This window comes from Diabrotica virgifera, chromosome 6 (genome assembly GCF_917563875.1).
Source record: "Diabrotica virgifera virgifera chromosome 6, PGI_DIABVI_V3a".
Lineage (NCBI taxonomy): Eukaryota > Metazoa > Arthropoda > Insecta > Coleoptera > Chrysomelidae > Diabrotica > Diabrotica virgifera.
In genome coordinates, this window is record NC_065448.1 from 20,980,409 (window position 1) to 21,003,691 (window position 23,283).

At 32.6% G+C, this 23,283-nt stretch overlaps 1 protein-coding gene across 2 annotated transcripts in view; it reads right to left on the reverse strand.

Moving 5' to 3' along the window:
- The window catches only part of LOC114331603 (unconventional myosin-IXAa), a 362,148-nt gene extending 350,857 nt beyond the window's left edge, over nucleotides 1-11,291 (reverse strand). For both annotated transcript variants that reach the window (XR_007698957.1, XM_028281218.2), the window contains exon 1: nucleotides 11,171-11,291. The gene's annotated coding sequence lies outside the window, so the exon portion shown is untranslated. The remainder of the gene's footprint in view (nucleotides 1-11,170) is intronic.
- Between the last annotated feature and the right edge of the window lie 11,992 nt (nucleotides 11,292-23,283).

Below are 23,283 nucleotides of genomic sequence, written 5' to 3' on the forward strand. Positions count from 1 at the left end.
ATAAGACAAATAGGCAATTAAAATGGCATATTTATTTTTTCCCCACACGATTACTTATTTTTTTATTAAAAAATCAAAGTTGACTATGCATAAAAAGTTTGGCAAAGTTTTTGCATAGAATTAAAAAAATTAACTTTTTTTACAAAAATTAATTTACAAAAACAACGTTTTTCTTAAAATTAAAAGTTTTACCATTTTTTTTTTTTTCTATAACACGTCTAGATCTAAAACTTCCCATAACACTTCTTTTGGACTCTATAGTTTAACATAGACGTGATCAAATTGATAAATTTTAAATTTTTCCACCTAATTTTTGCGATTTACAAGTTTGCAACTTTTACAAGAAGAAGACTGAAAGTCTACAACAATTTTCATAGTCTTCATAATAGTAAGAGGTATGTGCTGTAAAAATTTCAGAAAAAAAAATATTAAAATGGAACAGAGTTGTAGCGAGTTAGTTCATTTTTTTTTTCATTTTTAGAAATTTCCGATTTTGACAAATTTGATTTTTTAATAAAAAATTAAGTAATCGTGTGGGGAAAAAATAAATAAGCCATTTTAATTGCCTATTTGTCTTATTTGTAAAATTCATATTAGAGTTTTCAAAAAGCGTATACAGGGTGAAATTTTTTCTAAGACCAAAACGAACTAATTTTTTAAATCCTGACCTGATTTTTCTCTAGTTTGAATAAATCAGTTGATTGGATGGTAACATAAATTACTTATTTGTGCAAAAAAAATTAATTTTTGTAATAAAAGTTATTTTTTTTAATCTATGGTTCACTTTACCAAACTTTTAATTCATAGTGAAATTTGATTTTTTTATAAAAAATTAAGTAATCGTATGCGGAAAAAAATAAATATGCCATTTTAATTGCCCATTTGTCTAATTTGTAAAATTCATATTAGAGTTTTCAAAAAGCTTATACAGGGTGAAATTTTTTCTAAGACCCAAACGAACTAATTTTTTTCAAGCCGGACCTGATTTTTTTCTAGTTTGAATAAATTAGTTGATTAGGTGGTAATAGTGTAACGATTGGCCAAAATAAGAGACACATCGATCTGGCCGTTCAAAAATTATGACGAATACAAATTTCTGTCAAAATGCGAAACTCGCCCTGTATATTATTAAACAATGGGAGCAGACACTTTTTAATGGTCATTTGTTATTCCCCATAGGAGCCTCTATACGAGGTAGGAGTATGTACAGTTCCTCATGACTCACCCTGTACAGTTGGCCCGTATGACAGTTGCCAAATATGTCATTTTGTGAACTTTTTAAACTTGGACTCCATTTAATTGAAGCTCTGCATCTGGATGTGGGTCACGACTAAAAACTAAAAATTTGGTTTTGTTTGAGTTTATTTTAATGCCCATTTTCTCTCCTACTTCGTGAATACGAGCAAACAGAATTTGGAGACCTTCGATATTATCTGACAGAATTACTGTATCATCCGCGTAGGTATCTAATTACATTAAGTAGTTCCCCGTTGATTTTTATTCAATATGGCTGTTTTTTAAGTGCCTTTTTAAAAACATCGAACAATGTTGGAACAAAATGCAACCTTGTCTGAATCCTCGTTGCATGGAGATTTGGTTTTATTAATTAATTTTTAATGACACGAATTGTTATCTATTCCTATATTTTTTCATATCTGCATTAATTTGACATGCTGTTTTTTTTTTCTGGAAGCCGTCTGTTGTGATCCGGTCGTACTGCAGCCCCTTGGCTTATTGTAAATCGTCCATTCCTTTATGAAACCGATTCCAGAATTCTGGAACCCTGTACCAGCTTATACAGGTCTAGTGGGTAGGCGCCATATATATTTGGAGTCACTTCGATGTCTCCGAAAAGTGTTTGCCGCCTTCGATTCAATGCCCCACAGCCATGCAGGATGTAGTTGACTGTTTCAAGTCTCCATGAAACAGCCCCAATGTATGCAGCTGACCCTTAACTGGCGCATGCCCAGTAACGAAACCTGTTATGACTCTGAGCTGATTCCTGCTTGTTTTTAGCAGTAATTCAGCCCTACTAGCACATGCCCGTTTGATATACAGCTTACCATGTGTTTGACCGGGTATATTCTCCCAGTGTGAGTTGTATTGGCTTCGGATCCAGGCTTTTTTACGTTCGCGGACGGTGCTTTTTGGCACTCTCATGGCCGGCTCTGGATCCAGGTATGGGTCCAGAGTTTTGTAGCTGATGCTCTCCTGGCAAGCGCATCAGCTCTTTCGTTGCCGTATATACCCCGATAACCTGGAACCCTTACCAGTTAAACACTGTTATGTTGCGCCAGTCTGTCAAGTTCTTGACATGTTGTACTTTATCGAATGCCTTTTCGAAGTCCACGATGCACGAAAATACATATTCTCTTTGATCACGGCACATTTTTACAAAACTTTAATTTTTCACTCACTACAATCAACTTCAGTTTTTTGTTACACATCCCTACTGTACCTAATAGGTAGGTTGAGCTAGCTCGAGTTTTATAAAACATCAACAAACTGCCATCTCTTGCACTTTTTTCTGGGAATTTTCTGGTAGTATAATTCTGTCGATTTTATGCCACATGTCGTTATCTTTCCTGTATGTTTTAGTATTTGTACTAATTAAAATTACTTCTTTATTTGGCGAATGGATTTAGTGTCCGCAGTCATATAAACCCAAATAAATACTTCTTTATGTTCACATCTATAACAACATTGGCCATCTTATATTAATAAATATGTTACTTGCTACTTTCCTATACAGATACTGACATACGTAGCGGATTATATATTCTTTTTCTTTAATTATCATGTTCTCCTAGAACTTGTCTACAAAATAATTACATGATCTTACCTTAACTACTACTGCTCGGAATAGTGTGATCGATGTTTTTCTTCCGCCTCGAGTACGTTTGCGTTTGAATATTCTTTCCAACTTTAATTTCTCTATTTTCTTCTTAAAAAGATAATTAGTGCAATAAAACAGTCAAACTAAATTAATCCTTAGCTTACAATTAATTAATTGTAAGAGATTTCTGTGTTCTTTATTTATTAGCAATCATATTCTGTTAGTATCATAAAATGAAACCAATTACAAGCAGGGGGATTGGTTACAAGCAATACATGGAGCACTAGGCTTTGGAACTACGGAACTAGAAATGAAGCTGGAGACGATAATATGCTTGAATTCTCAACAGAATTAGATATAGCGATTGTCGACACATTCCTTCAAAGTAAGAAACTCAATTTATTATACATACTTATGTACAAAAGGGAACAAAATCAATCCCAAATATATTATTTCATGACAAAAAAAGAAGATATACGTGACTGTAAGGACTGTTAGGTAATAGTTAGTGAAGTCAACAACATAAGTTACTTATGCTAGACATCAAAGTAAAATGTGGAATGAAACCAAAATATCGGAGAGGACCACAAAAATCAAGTGGTAGATGTTAAAAAATATAAAAGAAGGTCTAGTTTAGGCAAAAATAGCTGAAAAATGTATTGTAACAGGCAAGAAAGTTCTAATACAATTTGGAGAAAGATAGCCAGTATCATTAGAGAAACTGCTATTGAAATACTTGCAAAAACATCAGGAAAAAAGTTTGAAACTAAAGAGACCTGGTGGTGGTCAAACGAAGTTCAAGAAAAAATATATGAGAATAATAGTATAAACAATGGCGGATACGTCAGATATCTTCAAAACAATACGATCGTCGAAAAAAGCGAAAGTAGCAAAGGCTAGAGCAGAAGCATATATGTACAAATCTACGATCAACTTGACTCCAAGGAAGGAGAAACAAAGATGTACAAAATAGATAAACAAAGAAACCAAAAGATTTTAATCAGATTAGCTGTATCCGAGATGAAAATAATAAAATACTGATAGGATGGGGAAAGTACTTTGACAATTTATTAAAGAAGAATTTGGTAGAAAACCAGTTGAGTTAACGGAGAAGGCAACAGCAATGGTCACCAAAATAACAAGCGGAAAAGTGGTTCAAGTACTTCAAAATATAAGGAAAAAAGCAGTTGAACCAGATGATATTAGGATATACAGGAACATGTTGGCTAATAGGATAGCAATAGATTTATGGAAGTGGTGTAAATGCCAGACGAATGAGATTAATACCTGTTTACAAAAACAACGGAGATATATAACAATGTACCAACTACGGGGATAAAAAACTACTTAGTCACACCATGAAATTATGAGAGAAAGTGATAGATAAATACGTGGAGAAACCGAAATAACCGATAATCACTTTGGCTTTATGCAAGGCACATCAACTACAGCAGTGGAACTGTCTTAATTCTGTTCAATTTGAAAATGGATGATGTTATAAAGAAGGTAAATATGTTCAGAGGATGCTGCACTTATTTTATACCAATTACTTAAAATATACCATAAAAATATTCATAAAAAAAGAAAACTACAGTGCTTGCAATATACAGTAGACTCCCTCTATAATGAGAACTGAAATGGCGGACTAATTACCTCGTTATAAACGGATCTCGTTATATCAGACAACAATAATATTGTGCATACCATCACCACTGAAATGTTTTGATGCCTCTTACATAATTTATTAGGTGTCGATGGTCGACCTCAACAATAAAACTTGGCCTTCGTAAATGGTAGATTTCTGACAATATTCGATATCGGTCGATAGATAAACGGGAAGGAAGAAGTTTATTACAGCCGGTGGAGAGTTTATTACAGCACTGGTCTCGGTAAGCACACAGATGTTGGGCATTTAGTACATTCTTTCACGGTTTTTGCTGTAAATGGCGGCGCATAGCTAACATGTCATAGAAAAAAAATTGATATGGTGCCGATGTGTGCTTTTGCCCTGGGGGTGAGTTTCACCCCATCTCGGGGGTAAAAAAATATATGTTCAAGTTAAGTCCCGAAATGGATAAACTGACTAATTTTAATCAACTTTTGTACTTTAGAGTTTTTTCACCAAATCAATACTTTTCGAGTTATGTATTTGCAAGTGAATATGTTCATTTTTCAACAAAATAACCACGTTTTAGACGGTTTTTCGCAAATAACTCAAAACGTGAGCATTTTGTCGAAAAGAATATTCTTAGCAAAACTATAGCCTATAAAAAAGGGAAAAAACGGTGTATATGTTAGGTCTCTATACCTAGCAAAAGCAGAGTTATAGCTAATGAAAAATAGGTTCATATTCGGAAAATTACAAATAGAATAATTCAATGTGAAATATCCAAATAATGAAGCATTCTTGGGGGAAAACACATTACAACTTTTTTATAGTTAAAAAAGCTTTATTTCTGTTTTTATAAAAAAATATTTCTAGCATCAAATGTAATCAAGTTACGCTCAAAATAAAGTTGGTCCCTTTTGTTTTGGCAAAAAAAAATCAGGGAGATCACCCCCAATTAGCAACTTAAATGAAATAAATCGTTACCGCTTCACAAGTTACTTTACTTATGTTGTGCTTATATGATCTGTAAGTTTTATCGATTCAAAGTGCTTATTTTTGAAAAAATTTGGTTTTAAGGTAAGATTTTTAAAAATTGTAATTTTGAAAAAAATGCTTTTTTTTCAAAATAACTTAAAAGTTGTTAGAGATACCAAAAGTCTTAAAGAATAAAAAGGTCGGCTTTAATTTTCTGAATATTTTGTATTTTTTTGTTTTTCTGTATGACAAAAATTGGTAAAGATGCGGTGTTTCTAAATTTGCATACACTCGTGATAAGTGACTCGTTCGAGCCCAAAAATAAGGACTTTGAACCGATGAAACTTACAGATCGTATGATCAACACATACGCGAGTAAAAAACTTGTGAAGTAATAACAATTAAGTTCATTTGAAATGCTAATTAGGGGGTGATTTTCCCGATTTCTTACCAAAAAAAGGGACCAACTTTATTTTGAACGTAACTTGTTTACTATTGCTGCTAAAAATTTTTTTTAAAAACAAAAATAAGCATTTTTTAAACACTTTAAAAAGTTAAATAGAGTTTTCCCCAAAAAAGTGCTGTGTTTTTGGTTATGGCACGTTAAAACATACGATTTGGAATTTGACGAATATGAACCTATTTTTCATTAGCTATAACTCTGCTTCTACTAGGTACAGTGACCTAATATATACACCGAGTTTTTCACTTTTTTACGTGCTATATTTTTGATAAGATTTTTTTTCCACTAAATACTTACTTTTCGAGTTATTTGCGAAAAACCGTCTGAAAACGTGGTTATTTTGTTGAAAAATTAACATATTCACTCGCAAATAACTCGAAAAGTATTAACTTGGTGAAAAAACTTTATAGAACAAAAGTTGCTTAGAATTAGTCATTTTATCTATTTCCGGGCTCATTTTGAACATATACTTTTCACCGCGAAAAGGGGGTGAAACTCACCCCTAGGGCAAAAACACACATCGGCGTAATATTGCTTTTTTTCTTTAACTTGTTAGCTATCTGTATGCCAAATTTCATGGCAATCCAAGCGGTTCTTTAAAATTTAGAGGTTTTGCAATATTTTACCTTTAAAGAACGTACTAATTCCTGTATAAGGCAGTTGGGGTGTTTATTTATAGCCATCATCACGCCAAAAACAGGTAAAAAAGCATATTCTTCGATTTCATTTTTCTCGTTATAGAAGTGTTACAGTTCAATAGGAATTTCATGGGACATCTAGTGTACCTGCCTCGTTATAAGCGAAACCTCGTAATTCCCGTGTTCGTTATAGAGGGAGTCTACTGTAATATATTCGTTGCAAACTGGCGGTTGAATACAAGGTAATTGAGGAGGTAATGGATACTGAATACTGAATATACGCTAACTCAAAAATATAAATATAATTAAGACACCAAATAATTAAAACAAATAAAATATTTTATTTAAAATTCCCAATTTTTTTAAATTGTTATAATCATATTTGAAAATAAAAAATAAAAAGATGGACAGAATACCTGAATGAATTATTTGAAGACGATAGAAACAACTTAACTCAGATAATCAATGCAACTGGGCCAGACATATTGAAAGAAGAAGTAGAATACGCAATAAGAAACGCTAAAAATGGAAAAGCAAACGGACCTGATGAAATCCCTACAGAACTGCTGAAGCTTTTGAATGATAAATCCGTAACCATAATATTGCATATATTCAATACAATATACAGTACTGGTATAATACCGCAAGAATGGTTGCTGTCTACCTTTGTCACCATACCGAAGAAAACTAAGGCAATGCAATGTTCAGATCATCGAACAATCTCCTTGATGAGTCACCTGCTTAAAATATTTCTTAGAGTCATTCACAACCGAATCTATCAAAAACTAGACATCGATATTAACGATACACAGATGGGATTCAGAAAAGGATTAGGTACAAGGGATGCTCTCTTTGCCTTGAACGTTCTAACACAGAGATGCCTAGATGTTAACCAAGAGGTACACGCCTGCTTTATAGACTTTGAAAAGGCCTTTGACAAAGTACGCCACAGTAAACTCAAAGAAATCCTGGAGAGTAAGGACATTGACACCAGAGACATACAAATAATATTAAATCTGTACTGGAATCAGCGAGCTAATATAAAAATAGAAGAACAAACATCGGACGAAATAGAAATACGTAGAGGAGTACGACAGGGTTGTATATTGTCACCGCTCTTATTTAATATCTACAGCGAACAAATATGCCAAGAAGCTCTCTCATATGCAAACGAAGGGATAATAGTCAATGGAGAAGTTATCAATAACATTCGATATGCTGACGATACTGTGATAATGGCAAGAACAGCGGAAGATCTACAACATTTAGTTGAAACTATGAATGAGATATGTAATAACTACGGCATAAGGATGAACGTCAAAAAAACCAAATATATGACCTTCAATAAGAATCCAATAAATGACACTAGTATCACAATAAACGGTACCCAACTTGAAAAAGTAAACGAATACAAATACTTGGGAACCCTTATCAATGAAACAGGTGACCAAAATCACGAGATAAAAAGACGTATTGAAATTGCCAGGTCTACTTTTATAAAAATGAAAAAATTATTTTGTAATCGTGATATTAGTATTCATCTACGAACTAGAATGTTAAAATGCTATGTATTCAGTACTTTGCTCTACGGTGTTGAGTCATGGACTCTTAAACAGAGGAATATTAAAAATCTTGAAAGCTTTGAGATGTGGTGCTACCGCCGTATACTACGAATAAGTTGGGTGGATAAAATTACAAATGAAGAAGTAATACGCAGAATAAATAACGAGCCAGAAGTTCTACGGAGTATAAAAAAGAGAAAACTTGAATACTTAGGCCACCTGATGAGAGGACAAAAGTACACATTCCTACAAAATATAATGCAAGGAAAAATCCAAGGACGAAGAAATCCAGGCCGTAGAAGAATGTCCTGGATGAGAAATTTGAGAGAGTGGTTTGGCTGTACCACTAACGAATTGTTCAAAACAGCAGTAAATAAAATTAGAATCGCCCTAATGATATCCAATCTCCGATAGGAGAGGCACTCAAAGAAGAAGAATCATATTTGGCTCTTTGGCTAAAAAATTTGCTGACCACTGAGCCACAGTGACAACGTTAGGCTCAAAAACAAAAAGAAAGATAACACAATATTATATAAAATATTGTAAACATTGTTGAAAACAAGAGTTGTAAAATTTCCGTTCTTCTTCAACGTGATAAAAATATGCTGTTCTGAAGCTATTTCCTTGTGGCATTTTATTAAAACCTTTTTATATACTTGGCTTGGTTGGTGTCACGGACTCCGCAAATTTTGTAATCCATTTTAAAAATAGTTCTAGGCTACCTAGACACCTGAAATTTTCAGGATAGCTTATAACTAGCTAACAATGCCATATTTAATTGCTATTATACAGGGTGATTAATTATTAGTGGGGTGAAGCTCCTTAGATCCGTTATAGTAATGTATAGCGATAAAACTTCATAACAAAAATTATAGCGAACTTTGAGCTTCACATTACAAAATTAGTTAGAATGTTACAGAGTGTTCGATAACATAGTGGCAGACCAAACTTATGTTTTTTTAAATAGAACACCCTATATTTTATTTTATATTCGAAATCTTCGTAACTTTTCGATTACAAAAATATAAAGGTTTGGTGTGTTATATGGGGTATTTACAAAGTTATAACCAATTTTATATGAAAATCGTAACAAGTTTAACTACCTGTATAAATAAAAGCAAGCACAATGGTTTATTGACGTCATATTTTTTTATTTATTGTCAAAATTTTCGTAAATGGTTGTTTTGCTAATTTTCTTTATATTGAATACAGGGTGTGTCAAAACGCAAGTTTTAGAAAAAAGTTAATTTTAAATAGAACACCATATATTTTATATCATTATCGAAAAGTACCATTACCATACTATAATTTTTGTATAACATTCCCTATGTGTAAATTTATTAGTTTTCGAGATATTTTCATTTTTCAGAGCAAAATTATTAATAATTACGGGTCTAAATCTTTCAAAATTTTAAGTAAGCCATGACTGATTAATTGTCTAAAACTTACAATTTACGATTACTGATTATCAATCTGTAATCAAAGTTGGCTTAAATTTTTGTTATTAACTTTTATTACTATCTATTACTTATCACGGATCTACAAAGCTTTACCCCACTGACCAATCACACTATACGGATAAATCGATTTTTTTTTTAATTTCAAACTATTTTAAAAATGTGACTAATGCAATGATATTTTAAAGTACGTTAATAAATCGATATCTACAAAATGATGGTGCCTCAGTGGCATTAACTAGACTGCAGATCGAGAGGTCCCCAATTGGAACCCGGCTGTTGCGTAACTTTTTTTAATTGTTTTAATAAATAATTAAAAGTTTATATACTTCAAATTATATATACCATTTTAAACAACCGTGGTATTATAAAAAATACTATTTTATACTAGTGTAATTTTTGGAATCATAATTATAAATAACAGGTAATACACCTACTAAAAATTCATATTTTATAAGTTAATTATTCTTTGTATATATAACTATAATCCAAACATGTTGTGTCCTATATATGTACAATAACAAAACCGTGATATTATAAAAAGTGCTTTTTTATTAGAGTGTAATTTTTGGAATCTTAAGCATCTTATCGTTAAATCGTTTTTGTTAAATTATTTTATATTCTTTCCTATAAATAATAAAAAGGTTTTATTATAAAAAAACTATTTTTTATAAAAGTGTAATTATTTTTAATGGGAAATAAGCCACAATTTTACAAAAAAAATGATTTTATTAACGTTTCGAAGCCCAAATCGGGTTTCGTTGTCAAAATACAAAATACTACTAAAATAAACAAAAATGTTGTTGCTAAGTAAAAAATTCTTCTAATAATTTATTTAATATGACTCATTTATATTGGCAATTCAGACGTATATTATACATTTTAAAGTAGAAGACTTTAAAATGATATCGCCAATATTTATGAGTTGCGTTCCTGGGACGACTTTACTAAAAGATAGTTCATTCGATTACATGAAATCAATCCCAACTCAAGAATATCCATCACAAAAAAATCATAGCATGTGATCTGTCTTTAAAAAGACAACCAAATGCAACGATGACAGTAAAATTCTCGCGTTAGAGATTCATCGTAAGTATTTGGTCTTACATTTAATTTACTTTCAAAAAACTAATACCAAATTCTGACTTTAATATGTTTAAATTATAAATAATATTAATAATATATAGATATACAATAAGTAATACTAAAATATAAAATTTGTACTAACTCGATATGTTATTGACTTACTAATCGTGGTATTTTCTTTCTATTAACTTCCTCTTTCATATTTTCCATTAAAAATAGTTTGTGTTAAAAATAAGATAGCATATGAAGAGGGCGAAAAATGCTTGTTTGTATTTATTTATTTTTATTTTATTAATTTTAGATTTATTTATTTTTAAAACCTAAAAGTTACAAAATTGGATAGAGCAAAAGTTTTTAACTGCTTTTATGTCATTTAGATAGTAATAATATTTATAAGTGATAATTTTTAGTCAAATTTCCAAGAAAATAAAAATCCAAAAAACCTTTTTTGTAAACAATTTGCTATCACCACTTTAAATAACAATAGAAATATTCTTAAATAAAAGACATGTCCAAAAATATAAACAAGCATTCATAACTGTACCTTCAGATTCAGAGTCCTTTAAATTTTAGCAAAAGTCACTCGCGCGATTGTCCGAAAAAACACAAATCACATCTCGTCTCAAAGTCACTTGAAATTACATCCACGATTCACCTGATATCACCTGCAGTCATCATGTACGTCTGGTACAGTAGAACCACGAATCCAAGAAATCAAAAGCAGTGGCTTACATCTCGGGACAGCAATTTAGGGTCCTGATCTCAAACGTTTATAGCCGATACCGCCGAACTTTCATACGCCCTAGATTGAAAAATCTACGAAATTGTAAGTTTTACAAGTCTTACAATAATTGTAATGGTAGGAGAGCAAAGTATGCTAAATTTGCAATCACTCGAGCGTTATGGGGACCTATTGGGTTATGATTATTAGGTCCTAAAACCAAAAAAAGTTAAGTAAAATTTTCCATTTTAGTGGGGACTTTTCATTTTTGAAGTTATACTTCTTTAGGCGCGATTGAGAGTAAAATTTCATAATACTGCGCGCATGCGCACACAGACATTATGTCGTTTAGTCAACGGCGGATCCAGCAACCTTGCAAGGTGGGGGCAATGAAATAAAAACTTTCTCGTCACTGGCGTACGCAGGTTTCTTTTTCGGGATGGGCTGTTATTTTCTTATTCTTTATGTACCATGTCCTTTCAGAACGTTGGTTACCATCATAGCTATCTTAATGTTATTTACTCCCATCCTAAATCAACCATGAAGTTCTTCTTCGTCCGTCCTGGACTGCGTTTTCCTGCTATTTTCACTTGAATAATATTTTGTAGCAACCTATATTTGGGTCCTCTCATTACGTGTTCGAAATACTCCAGCTTTATCTTCTTGATGGCTTTTATAATCGCCGTAGTCTTGCCGAGACATTCTAGTATGTATTGTGGAGTTTTGAATCTTTTCCATCCAATAAACTCTTAAAATTCTTCTATAGCACCACATCTCGAGAGCCTCAAGGCGATTTAGATCGATTTTATTCACAGTCCAAGACTCGACACCATACATTAGGTTTGTTCTGGCTTCTAGCATCAGTTTCAAACGGTTTGAAACCATCAGCGAATAGCGGACTAGCGCGAGTAGAGGGGATAGCACTGGTGACTGTATGATGTTCTCTCACTGACCAACTGTTTGCTGACGGTTTCTGACTAGTTTGACTGTTTGCTAGAAAAAACCTAGTAATACCGAGAACACGTAGCAGCGAAGTAGATGGATCCTTAATGCCAATTTTAGGTCTCTGTTACATAATACTTTGGACTTGGACATCCTTCTAAAAGCGGCTCTTATTCGGGGGGTTTTCTTAAATGATCAAATTACCATAACATAGCAGCGGCATTTAATATTTTTATCTGGTCTCTGGCATTAAATTGAATAGATGGTAATAAACAGATTTATTGTGGGAATTTTTCATTTATTATGTTTCAAAGACTTTTAATAATTTTCCAAGGAATTCTGCCATACATTATGTTTCAGTTATTCAGTTATCAACAGGACACAAAATTCACTATTTATGTTTAATCGTAATCTCTTTCTTAAAAAAAGTGTCAGTAGACACCAGGGGAGGTCTCAAGGAGGGGGCAATTGACTCCATTGACCCCCCTTGGATCCGCGCCTGCGTTTAGTTGCTAAATCTTTCAAGTTATGTATAAATATATCAGTGCAAGAAAAGTTGTGAAAAGGATATATTAGTGTTTTTAGTAAATATATTTATTATTATATAATTTTTGTGTCTTTGGATTTGTCTTCTTCAGGAGTAAGATGAGTATTATTAAAACATTTTATTGTATATTAATTTATTATATTGTTACCGTGAATTGTCATTAGGTACGTCCGAACCGATACAGACACAGTCCTCGTAGCCTATTTGGTATAGCATTCGGCCAGAGATCGAGAGGTCTTGAGTTCGAAATATACTTTTTTTTATTTTTTTGAAAGCGGTAAGCACAAAATTAGTTTGGTGTTTAAAAAAAATTAAAACAAACTGTTTAAAGTATATTTATTTTTAAGAAATCATATAATAGAAGTATAACTTCTTACGTGCGTACAAAGTACACACACATTCTTTTTTTTTTAATTTAATTTTCCATTTCTAACAATCATTTTTTCCGATTATAGCGCCATCTATCCATAATTAGAAAAAATGTCTCAAATAAAAGTTGCTTATTTTTACGTAAAGAATCCAAATCTGCAATAAACCTGTATTTAGTACCATTCGATAAATGTTTCAAAAACATTTTCAAAGTGTATTTTGCAGTTTTTCGATCTGATGTTCATTTTGCGAAATATCGCGGGGTTTGTATTTAAAATTTTAAATTTACCCCCCACCCCTCTACGTGGGGGTCATATTTAGTACCATTCAATAGACTTTTTAAAAATATTGAAGACGTATTTTTTAGTTTTTCGATCTGACGTTCGCTTCGCGAAATATTAGCTTTTTTGGTGAAACTTTTTTGACTCACCCATTTCCATACGCCCCGCTCAAATCGTTGTATTTTTGAAATATACTCTTTTGCATGTACTTAACTTACCTTATCTTAATCTGACAATTTCGAGTATTTTTAAGGATAGATTTTTTTTCGGGCCCCCCTTAACGAATTTCCCTGTGTTAAGAGCCAATATATACAGGGTGTAACAAAAATACAGGTCATAAATTTAATCACATATTCTGGGACCAAAAATATTTCGATTGAACCTAACTTACCTTAGAACAAATGTGCACAGAAAAAAAGTTACAGCGCTTTGAAGTTACAAAATGAAAATCGATTTGTTCCAATATATCGAAAACTATTAGAGATTTTTTATTGAAAATGGTCATGTGACATTCTTATGGCAGGAACATCTTCAAGAAAAATTATAGTGAATTTTGTGCATCCCATAAAAATTTTATGGGGGTTTTATTCCTTTAAAGCCCCCCCCCCCCCCCCAAACTTTTGTGTACGTTCCAATTAAATTATTATTGTAGTACCATCAGTTAAACATAATGTTTTTAAAACTTTTTTACCTCTTAGTACTTTTTCTAAAAGTCAGTTTTTATTGAGATATTTTGAATATTTGTCAAATCCACCACATATTTGTATATGGTTAAGTACGATTATGGAGACTAGGTAATAAAATGAAAATTTATTTATGATTTACATTTTTAGGTATATTTTGAACCATACTAAAAAAGAAGCCACATCTCGATAAAAGGTGCCTAATCGAAAAATACAAAGAGGCAAAAAAGTTTTAAAAACACTGTGATTAACTAATGGTACCGCAGAAATAAATTAATTGGAACGTACACAAACATTTGGGGTTTTAAAGGAACAAAACCCCCATAAGAAGCTGCAACTCGATAAAAACGGACTTATCGAAAAAATACTAAGAAGCAAACAAGTTTTAAAAACATTGAGTTTAACTAATGGTACCACAATAATAATTAAATTGGAACGTACATAAAAGTTTGGAGGGGTTAAAGGGAACAAAACCCCCATAAAATTTTTATGGGGTGCACAAATTTCACTATAATTTTTCTTTAAGATGTTCCCGTCATAAGAATGCCACATGTCCATTTTCAATAAAAAATCTCTAATAGTTTTCGATATATTCGAAAAAATCGATTTTCACTTTGTAACTTCAAAGAGCTGTAACTTTTTTTATGTGCATATTTGTACTAAGGTAAGTTAGGTTCAATCGAACTATTTCTGGTAGCAGAATATGTGACTTAATTTATGACCTGTATTTTTGTTACACCCTGTATAGTAGAGGTACATCTGCAGGGTACCAGGTTTCTCCCCATGTAATAATCTGACACGCTCGAGTAACTGCAAAAATCTACGCTTGGCCTCCCCTACCATAAGCATTTCTACGTACCGTTTATTACCTTTAATGCGTTTTTAGCAATGTCTCCATTGTAGAATTATTTCGCCATAGTATGGTATAGTTAGACCCAAACCCAGACATCCAAAGTGAAAGTTATCCTCCAACACCAAATTGTTCTATATGGTCCACATAATGTTCAGAAAAAAGTCACACCATTTTGAGTGTCGGGTTTGGGGGGAGAGGGGGGAGAAATCTGCAAATTCGTAGTTTTTTAGGTTTTTCGTCAATATTTCTAAAACTAAGCGGATTAGCATGAACAACCTTCTACACAAAATTGTTCTACATTAAATTTGAAATAAAAAAGGCCCTATGCATAACCCTTCTAAAACGAACGGTTCCAAAGTTACGGAGGTAGTATAGTATAATTGGTCCAAAAAAGGCCTAACCCAGACATCCAAAGTAAAAGTTTTCCTTCAACACCAAATTGTTCTATATGGTCCACATATTGTTCAGTAAAAAGTTACACGATTTTGAGCGTCCGGTTTGGGGGGGAGATGGGGGAAAAGTCGGTAAATTAGTAGTTTTTTTACGTTTTTCGTCAATATTACTAAAACTATGCTTTAGCGTAAGGAATGTTCTATATAAAAATGTTCTACATAAAATTTAAAACAAAAAAAGTTGTATACATAATTGTTATAAAATCAACGGTTCCAGAGTTACGGAGGGTGAAAAGTGGAGGTTTTCGATACTTTTTATATTAACCAATTTCTCCCCCCTCTCCCTCCCCCAAACCCGACGCTCAAAATGGTGTGACTTTCTGAACATTATGTGGACCATATAGACCAATTTGGTGTTGGAGGATAACTTTCACTTTGGATGTCTGGGTTTTTGGTATAGTTATATCATAAATATTGCCCAAAAAATATAAAAAGTATCGAAAACCTCGACTTTTCACCCTCCGTAACTCTGGAACCGTTGACAATTATGTATAGAATTTTTGTTTTAAATTCCATGTAGAACATTTTTGTATATAACTTTGTTTACGCTAAAGCATAGTTTTAGAAATATTGACGAAAAACGTAAAAAAACTACTAATTTACCGGCTTCTCTCCCATCTCCCTCCCAAACCGGACGCTCAAAATGGTGTAACTTTTTACTGAACAATATGTGGACTATATAGAACATTTTGGTGTTGGAGGAACACTTTTACTTTGGATGTTTGGGTTAGGCCTTTTTTGGACCAGTTATACTATACTACCTCCGTAACTTTGGAACCATTATTTTAGAAAGATTATGCATAGGGCCTTTTTTATTTCAAATTTAATGTAGAACAATTGTGTATAGAGGGTTGTTCATGCTAAACCGCATAGTTTTAGAAATATTGGCGAAAAACTTAAAAAACTACGAATTTACCGATTTCTCCCCCCTCTCCCCCCCCCCAAACCCGACGCTCAAAATGGTGTGACTTTTTTCTGGACATTGTGTGGACCATATAGAACAATTTGGTGTTGAAGGATAACTTTCACTTTGGATGTCTGGGTTATGCCATCTTTTGGATCAACTATACTATACTATTATCTAAAACGAATTTATTTTTATTTAACTGATGGATTCGACCGTTACTTGATGGAAGTTCATTTTATCTAACAATCAAATACTGAAAATTTTGTTTTCAATACTTCCACAAAATTTGTTACAAACTAATGTCACTACAGCTGTTTCGGCAGAGTGTCTTTCTCAAGTGATTTATTTTACTATGTGATGCTGCATGTTCAAGACTCTAACTGAATAGGTTGATGAGTGGGGAGCTATTTATCTCAAGTTGGTCATTCAGAATTAATACCTGTATTTTTCAATTTATTAATTTCCATGGAATCTAATAAAGATAGCTTAAGGCCTTTATTTTGAATATGAAGAATTTGAAACTGTTCATTAAAAGACTGATTATGATCTAGACTAGAAGGTGAAGTGCGTATGTAGAAGCTATTTTTATATTGTTGAAAGCCCTTTTGTGTTCTGCTATCCGTTTGTCAAAGGTTCTGCCAGTTTGACCGATGTAAGTTTTTGGACAGTCACCACAAGTTAGTTTGTACACACCACTCTGTATGTCATTGCTTTCTCTTTCGGTTCTTATTGTTTTAATGTATTTACTTGTCCAGTTGTTGATAGTTCTGAAAGCTGGTGTTATTCCTTTATTTGTTATGTATTTGGCTATTTTTGTTGATATCTTGCCTATATATGTGATAGAGCTGAAGGTGCTGGGTTTTTTCTGTGGTGGTGGATATACTAATTTCAGTTCTTTCTTATGGAGTTTGTTGTTTGAAATTTTTTTAATTGTTTGTTCGTCGTAGTCATTGTTTACTGCTATTTGCTTAATGATGTTCAGTTCTATCTCGAAGCTATCTTTTGACATGGGAATTTCTGTCAATATATATAACATGCTAAGGTGGGATGCTAAATTGTGTTGTGTAGGTTTACCTAAACCATAAATTCCATAAACCTACCCAGTATGGGTAGGTTTATGGAATACGGAGAACTCATATTTGTTTTGCAGTTTGATAATTGTTACATCTAGAAAGTTTATGGAATGGTTCTGTTCTGTTTCTGTTGTAAACTCAATATTATGAAGTGAATTAATAATAATAATAGTCTCTCGATTTATACCGCTAACGTCACTTTGGGATTGTAGCAGGGTAGTCTGCTATATCTAGGGTCATGTGCTAGGCTTCAATCGCTTATTATTACCCTTGGCTTTACCCAAGGTACTCAATTTATTCAGGCTGAGTCGACCTGGGACCTATAGACATTTTAAAAATGTCTAGCTGTTCTCGCCGACTCTGCGCTGGGATTTGAACCCCGGCCTACCTACATGGACATTTGGCCCGGCCTACTGCACCATTACCTGATCTTTATACAGTTAAAACATTGGTTTTTATTAAAGCTATATAAATTGCACAAAACTCTGAAGTTTGCTCTACGTTATATGCATTTAGATTAAGAGAAGAATACATAAGATTTTCTTTTACATAAATTGCAACTCCACCTTGTTTCTTTTTAACCCTACAAAAAAAGTTAGCTAGTGAAAAGCCGGAGATGTTAATTAATTTTAGATTTTCTTCAGTTTACCAGTGCTCTGAAAAACATATGACGTCATAGAACTTTTATCCGCAAGAAAAGCATTGATCATATCGACTTTATTTGATATACACTGTAAATTTACATGAAACATGCTTAACGTGCCTAGTTGAATTAGGTTAGCTTGAACATTTGATTGACAATTAACACTTATGATTTTAAAATGTTTTAAAGAGTCTAGCTGATTATTATTTATAATACATTCATCAGCGTGGTTGGTTATGTCAAATTTGCCTGGTGCGTTTTTCGAAGGTATAAGAAAACGCTGGACATATGCTCCATGGGGCCATTTATCAGAGTCCATAGCATTTTGGAAATTAGATTCATAAATGCTTACCTTAAATGATGAATATATATTGGGATGTTTCGAAGTGAGAGCCTCACAAGTTACTTCTGGAAAGTGTGGTTGTAACATATTTCGTAGGCCATTTGCATTCACCTGTGGATCCACTTAGTATAAGTGAAGATTTGCCATTTTTGGAACTCCCTTAAATTCTTTGCCGTTTATTTTAATGGTTTCATTTTTGCCTACTATAAGATGCCTTCTTGGTTTGTTTCTTTTCACTTTTTTCCATTCATTGTTGTTACGAGAAGAAGTATCCTCCCCTAAACTTATAATTTCGTTACATTTTTCTTTTGTTGCAGCATTCAGTATAGCAGAGGAAACATCTTTTCTTGACACTTCTGATTTTATCGAAGAGCTGGCAACAGGCTCAATTAACCTTTTATTTTTGTCTGGTTGGGCATTAAGCTTATCAGCGTAAGTTTTGTTGTTAATTAAGCTTTTTGAGGATTCTAACAATAAAACACTGAAAACGTTTGTTTTCTATACTTCCATAAAATTTATTATAACTAAGTGACTACAGCTGTTTCGGCAGAGTGCCTTTCTCAAGTGATATAGTTTACAATGTGTTTGCCTTTTTAAGTCTTCAACTGAAGAGGTTGAGGAGTGGGGAGATGTTTGTCTCGAGTTGGTCATTCAGAATTATATCTGTATTTTTCAGTTTATTAATTTCCATAGATTCTAAAAAAGATAGCTTAAGGCCTTTATTTTGAATATGCATAATTTGAAACTCTTCATTGAAAGAATGATTATGATCTAGAAGGTGAAGTGCGTATGTAGAAGTGTCTGTTTTTCTATTGTTGAATGCCCTTTTGTGTTCTGCTATCCGTTTGTCAAAAGTTCTGCCAGTTTGACCGATGTACGTTTTCGGACAGTCACCACAAGTTAGTTTGTACACACCACTCTGTAGTTGCTTTCTCTTTCGGCTTTTATTGTTCTTAATATATTTGCTTAAGTTGTTGTTAGTACTGAAAGCTGGTGTTATTCCTTTCTTTTTTATGTATCTGGCTATTTTTGTTGTTATCTTGCCAGTATATGTGAGAGAGCAGAAGGTACTGGGTTCTTTCTGTGGCGGTGGATACACTAATTTCAGGGCTTTCTTATGGAGTTTTTGGTATAAAATTTTGTTAATTGTTTGTTCGTTATAGCCGTTTTTTACTGCTATTTGTTTAATTAATTGTTTTAAACCAAAAACTCCATAAGAAAGCCCTGAAATTAGTGTATCCACCGCCACAGAAAGAACCCAGTACCTTCTGCTCTCTCACATATACTGGCAAGATAACAACAAAAATAGCCAGATACATAAAAAAGAAAGGAATAACACCAGCTTTCAGAACTAACAACAACTTAAGCAAATATATTAAGAACAATAAAAGCCGAAAGAGAAAGCAACTACAGAGTGGTGTGTACAAACTAACTTGTGGTGACTGTCCGAAAACGTACATCGGTCAAACTGGCAGAACTTTTGACAAACGGATAGCAGAACACAAAAGGGCATTCAACAATAGAAAAACAGACACTTCTACATACGCACTTCACCTTCTAGATCATAACCATTCTTTCAATGAAGAGTTTCAAATTCTGCATATTCAAAATAAAGGCCTTAAGCTATCTTTTTTAGAATCTATGGAAATTAATAAAGTGAAAACTACAGATATAATTCTGAATGACCAACTCGAGACAAACAGCTCCCCTCTCCTCAACCTCTTCAGTTGAAGACTTAAAAAGGCAAACACATTGTAAACTATATCACTTGAGAAAGGCACTCTGCCGAAACAGCTGTAGTCACTTAGTTATAATAAATTTTGTGAAAGTATAGAAAACAAACGTTTTCAGTGTTTTATTGTTAGATAAAATGAACTTCCATCAAGTAACGGTCGAATCCATCAATTATTTTTGAGGATTCCCCACTTTTTTGTACATGATTTAAATTGTCAGTTTTTGTCTCATTTTTATTTAATTCACATTTTAATACGGCAATAAGATCATTTAAAATATTTATTTTGTCTCTTAATTCAATTATTATTACATCTTTTTGTTTTAATATATATGTAAATACCTGTGAGTCGACTAGCTTACTTCCTTGAGTTTCCATAGCATCGTAAAATGCCTGGTCTAGATCGGTAGTGACCGCTGTCGGAGTACAGCATGTGACTACATCGTCAGTAATAAACGTAACTGCACTAAGATTTCTTGCACAGCCAGTATGGAAACAGCTTTCACAAATACTGCACCTTACACCATTTAAAACATTCTTTTTACACTTTTTACAGGACTTTGGCTTAGGAGCATTTTCCAACGTGTCTATGCCATTTGATGCCATGTTGCCGACTTGATTGAGGTATTTTATGATCCTTAATGATCTTAAGTGGGAATGATCCTAAAAATGGAAGTATAATAGAAATAAAAAGAAAAGGGAAAAATAATAGCCCTATCTAGGAAGAAAAGAAAATAAATATATTGCTCAAAAAGATGAGAGACTAAAGATATTTGTGTGTGAAAGAAAAAAGCAAGAACATTATTTAATGTTTCAAATATGTAAAAATGAAAAAATTGTTCCAAAAAGACGAATATGATATTCCTATTGTAAAAAAGAAGAAGCTTGTAGTATGAAGGACAATCACAAAGACTTACATAATAGAGTTTTTACTGTTGATACGCTAAAACTACAAAATATTTCGGTTTTTCAAAAATGGCCGTTACCTAAGTCCATTTTTTACGGAATAATATTAAAAAAATAGATCTATCTTTATGAGAAGGCTGAGGGGCACTATTCTGTGTCAAATAAAACCTATCCCAAGTCAAAATTTTTGAATCAGTTTTTTTTGTCTCCTGTATTTGGACTTAGGCACTTTTCATATGAGAGTGATGATATATAGGATAGGTATATCCGCATAAGTACGAAAACGCTCCTATGTATGTAGCTCGGGCATCGGCTATAAATGCTTGTGGTCAGGACCCTAAATTGCTGTCCCGAGATGCAAGTCAAAAGCAGCGTGTCTTCGAACGCATGCGTTTTAATGGGAAGACCACGCGGTGGTATTTTTGGCATTGCACACACATAAAAATGATTCGTTTGGTGGATTTTTTGTTAAAAAAAACGAATGTGGAGAAGACTCTAATGATTTAGTATGAAGTATGTTGGTACATACAAGGGAGATTGTCGGTACCATCTGATATTTCAGTTTCTGGGAACTACGTATACGTAGATACCTATAGCTTTTTCAACATCACTAATAGGCTACTGATTAATTACAAAAAAAGTTGCTCAAAATTATATTTTCTATCGAAATTACTATCTCACCCTATAAAGTCAAAAATATTTCTTTTGGCAAATGTATATTCAAAAAACAAAGCAAAAAACACGAAAAAATCCTATTTTTTATGCATTTCTTCACAGAAGAAAACTTCTATCTTTCCTTTTCAACACGATGTTTGGTAGATGTCTTCGGGATTCGTAGTATCCGAGATATCATTTTTCAAAGTTCTTCGGACACACACACAATTTTTGGGCCATTTTCCATATTTTTTCGGAAATATTATTCTATAAAAAAACTACTCTGTGCCTCCCGATGAGAGACTAATAAGTTTCGAAACCGGTAGAGGTGCTTGCTGCACTCTCTGATTGAACTGGAATAATGATGCGGCTGTATTTTCGTGTTGCAACGAAATTGAAAATGGTTATTCATTTTTTATTATTCTATAACCTTTCTCTACGCAGTTTTCAAAACATGTTTAAAAAATAATATTAATTAAAAAACACGCACAACAAGGTCCTAAACCTCCGAGGTATTAAACCAGGTTTATATGTTTTATTGTCATTTTAATATTTTTTAGTATTTAACATCGGAAAATGAACATAAAGTTTAGTGCAAAGATTAAGTATAGAAGTGAAAGAAACAGATGATAAAAATAAAAAAAAATGAAAGAAGTGGCTCTAATTATTATGTTAAATGCATCCAATTGCGTCTCAAATTCATCACAGAATGCAGTAGGATATGAGTACTCATATTAAAAGAGGAAATCAATAGAAAGAAAATGCCACTACTGGTAAGTCAATAACATATCGAGGATACATACTTTATGTCTTAAAATAATATGCATATAAAATCAGAATTGGTGTTAATATTGAGACTAAACTAAATAAAGTAAGACCTAATACTTACCATGTCGGGATAGTATCGTATCATTTTTAGGGTTTAGGGTAGGGTTTTTTTTCCTTATTTTTTCCTAATGATTTACTATGTGGTCACTAACAGGAGATTTTTTCTGTCATTATTGCATGTGGTTGTCTTTTTAAAGACAAATCACATGCTATGATATTTCTGACGGATATTTTTAAGTTAAAGTTGATTTTATGTAATCGAATGAACAATCTTCCAATAAAGTCGTCCCAGAAACGCAACTCAAAATATTAGCAATATGATTTTAGTCATGTATATTTAGATACATTAAAGTGTATAATATATTTCTGAATTTTCAATATGAATGAGTCAGATAAAATTAAATTATTAGTAGAATTCTTTTACTAAGTAACTAAAACAAAATTTGTTTAAATTATTAATGTTTTGTAGTTTGACAACGAATTCCCAACAAAAATGGTAAATTTTATACATTCCAATGGACAATCATCTTACTCTTGCTTCCACAGAATACAATGACAATAAAACCGCAGTAGCAAATGAATAATATGTACTATAAACCAGATATTATATTACATTCTTATAAATCCAACGGTAAGTTTGATGGAAGTGATAAATTGGCAAAAACTACGGTTCAAAGAAAAACAATTAGATGACCAATGGCATGATTTTATCACGTCCTAGAC